Raw genomic sequence first — 4365 nt, forward strand, 5'->3', positions numbered from 1 at the left:
TCAAAGCATTTATTTATATTTTATGCTAAATGGTTGCTGATTGCTTACATTTCCAGTTCAAAAGTCTTACTACATAGCAACTCAAAATTTACTTCATAACTAAAAACCTTCTATTGTTTGGCATGAAGGACATCTTCATCAATAAAAGTTTAATCATCTTTGCAAATGATGTAAATTTTTTTGTTTATATAATTTTTATAGATTAATATTATATATTTTAATTATTTATGGTTTTGAGCATAGAATATAGTTATAGTATATTTTGTGGTTCTTCAAATCCATGCATTAATAATATAGTAATCAAATTTATTATTTTTGAATAGAATGGAAGGAGAGATAATTCAATATAAATATCTCATATATTTAATACTACATATCAAGAATCTAAATACAACCAATAGAGTTGAAATTAAATTATATTTTTTTCTATTATGTAAGATTAAGAAAAATACCTTCTATAAAATCAAAATACCTTACAAATATTGCAAGTGGATACAAATCAAGATTTTTTTATGTTATGCTAAATATTATAATATCATTAGTACTTAAAGTAAATGAAATAATATATTTAATAGATATTGTGAGATTTTGCCTATAAATTTTACTAGTATAGTTTTTGGATCTCTAATTTTTTTTAGTAGCTACACCATTTTTGCTTCAAAAATTATCAAGAATAACATATTAAAACTAAAAATTGACAAGTTTCAAGTATGCATTATAATAAGCTTTGTAATCAAGAATAATTCTATATATTTTTTTCAAATTGTTTTTAGAAATAAATATCTTTTATTGATAATTTAATAATATTTTTTTAAAAAAGAATTAAAAAATAATTAATATAATTTTTTTCTTGAATTTTGATATAAGTGTTGTATTTAAAGGGTTCAAATATGAGAGAGACAATATTTAAAAGTCACAACATTGTGTTATATGTAAAAAAGACTTGTGCTTTGGCTCCAAATCTAAACTTGCACTTGAGATTTGTCTTAGTTTAAATCATTTAAGAAAGTTTTTTGAAGTAATAGTTTGAAATTCTTAAATTTTTATTATATTAAAGCTAATATTTTTATATTATATTTTTTTATGATTAATAATAATTAAACTAATTTTATTATTTTTAAAAATAATGAAATAGTAGGTAATCAAATATAATAATATCAAATACTTATTTAATTAGATTTTGAAGTTATTTAATAAAAGCTAAAGCTTATAACATGTATTATGTGTATACACCAGAACAAACAAAGGTATATAGAATAAAAAGCTTTGGAAGGATTAATTCTTTATGTTTAAATGAAAGTAACAATTGATTTTTTTTTGAAGTATTATCAATATACTTCTATATATAGAACTTATATATAATTATAGATAATCTGGATTGCTACAATAGAATTTATATATAACTATAGGTAATCCGGATCAATTTAAATAAATATAATAGAAATCTATATAGTATGAAATTAATGATTGGAAGAGAATCCTAGATGGATATTCTAAGATGGAGATTATAAGAATCAAATTTTTTGTAGATGAGGCTTTTTACAATTATAATGCAAATTTAGATGGAAATGAGACATCTCAAAAAGTATAATAGATGCATATTATGAGATACATAAGCTATTTTTAAATACAATGTGAACATTTGATGAATTGAATCTAGAAACAATAATTGCCACATCACCATTAAGAGAACATAATGGAAATAGAGAAGTTGAATCAAAGAATTATTTCAATAAAAATTTTAAAAAGATGTATATTGAGGTTTTAAAAGCCACTTTCGCCATGAAGTTTAGTAAGTATCATTTTAGCAATAGTTGTTATATTAAACATGTCCACCATGCATGCTCTGGGTAATACCTTCACTTATGAGCTTTTGAATTTTATTTCCTCTACGTTTCTTCTTTGCAATTATCTTTTGCCAAAGACACTATATGCGGCTAAAAATATGATAAAAAAAAATGAAGCCTAGAGTATAAAGTCATTTACTATTGCTTAGATACTTGTATTTTTTCTTAAAGAAATAATGCAAAGCTCAATAAGTGCTCCAAATATAATAAATTTATATATAAATTTGGCTCAAATACTATACCAATAAAAATATTATTACACTTTTTCTTCATATCACAGCTACAATAAATGTATTACTTGCTTGCAATTGGAAAATTACTAAAATGACACTTTTATAATAAATTTGTAGATGACAAGATGACATTTATCGTAGATAGTCCAGCTTAGAAGAAAGCTAATATTTTTAATAAAGAATTTATTAGATAAAAATAAAATATAAAATTAGAATTTTTTATGGATAATATTAATCCACATTCCTTATAATATTATTTATATTCTACTTGGCTAGCATTGCTAGTGATGTATAATTTTTTGCCTTAACTAGTAATCAAAATATTTTTTATATTATTAATACCATTGATTTATAGAAAGGATTCATCAACTTCTATTAATATTGAAATTTATATTGAATGAAATAGGACGAGTCTATTTCAAATATCCAAGATCCTTCTAATCTACAACAATATAAAATCTCATCACAAAGTAGGACAAACTATACCAAAACAAAACTAAATAGAATTAAATAGAATGGAACATAGAAGACAAAACTAACTAACCAGAATTAGAACAAAATAGAACAAAATAAAAAGATATAAAATTCAATTTTATTAAGAAAAAATATCCAAAGCCATACCTAATCAAATGCCCCAAAAGGCCTTGGCTAGTCCTATTTATATTTTGTTCTATCACCTTGGATTTTCTAGAATATTCGTAGGTGGTAGATCCCACTTAAATAACTTCCTTAAATTCCTTCTAGAAGGTTTTATGATGGACCCCATCTAGATAACCGCCTTTAGTTTTTTTAAGAAGATTCCATGGTGGATCCTATGTAAATAATTGCTTTGAATTCTTTTTAGAATATTCTACAATAGGTCCTATCTAGTCTACTAATCTAACTCTAATTTTAGAAAATTCCATGGTTCTAAAAATTTATCCCTATATGTCAATAATACAAATATCTTATCTATACCTTATTACATTAAATCTTTGGTAGAGAGATTGCAAACTTTATGGATTGGAGTTTGAGCATACAATACATTTTTTGGTTTTCATGAAAGAAGATGGTTCATTCTTTAGGCAATGTTGTTATAGATTATTAGCATATTTCTTGTATTTAAACTCATATTAAGGAAATAGACAAAAGATTACATTGTATGCCATATACATAAACCATTAATAGATTCTTGACTTATGCAAAGACAAAAAAAAATAAAAAATTATCTATCTTGGGCCTAAAAAGTGGCTATCATTGATTAACTCATGTAAAAAAAAAAGAGGTTTAATAGTAAAATAGACCACAGAGAAGTACCACATAAACTATCCCATTTGAAAATACTATAATTTCATGAAAAAAAAACCAGTATCTTTTTAAAAATAGGAATATTAAAGGGCCTAAATAACCTTATATTTAAGCATGGAATAAAATAGTTATTTGTACTATAAAAATTCCTCTATTGGGAGATATTAATGAGGTTTTTTTTAAAATTTAGTCTTTCTTATTAAGTATTGGAGAATTAAATACTTTATACTTGTTTTTTAAAAATAAATAAATTGACTTGTTATTTCTACATACAAAAAAATGACCAAAGTGTCTTAAGTAGGGCTTATATAAAAATTCATGTGCCTAAATATGATTGATAAAAATAAATATTATATTATAAAAGTATATTTTTTATAGAAAAAAATAAATATACAAGGCTTATTGATACAAAACATCTTTGATATAATGCATTGTAAGTTTTTTTTTATGTGAGAACCTAATTAAAACTTTATTTGGTAAAAAAGACTATTCTAGAAGATGATAAGACATGCAAAATATGGAAATTTGGCCAAAGCTTTAGATGTAGCTAGATAAACAATATCAAAAACAGTCTTATATGCCAAATGCTTAATATATAGTGAAGTCGAAAGAAAAGAAAGAATTTTTAGCCATCATTGTAGTATTGTGAATAATAAGAAATTTTGCTTAAGAATAAAAAAATAGATATTTGATGATAGGCTAAAATATATGAAGTTATTTGGCTTCTATGTTTGAATGCAACATATATTATTTTGACATTTTTAGGTGCATTGAATTTTAATTCTTATATAAATGTATTTGCCGTGTTAACTATATTAGATTTGTAAAATTATTGTATTAGATTTATAAAAGAGATTTGAATTAGTAAAATATAATTATTATTATTATTATTATTTATTATTATTATTATTATTATTATTATTTATTATTATTAAAATTTTTAAAAACTTAATATATATTATACAAAGAAAAAAAGTGATACAAGGATCTATATGCAA

The sequence above is a fragment of the Physcomitrium patens genome, chromosome 6 (genome assembly GCF_059467195.1).
Source record: "Physcomitrium patens ecotype Gransden chromosome 6, ASM5946719v1, whole genome shotgun sequence".
NCBI lineage: Eukaryota > Viridiplantae > Streptophyta > Bryopsida > Funariales > Funariaceae > Physcomitrium > Physcomitrium patens.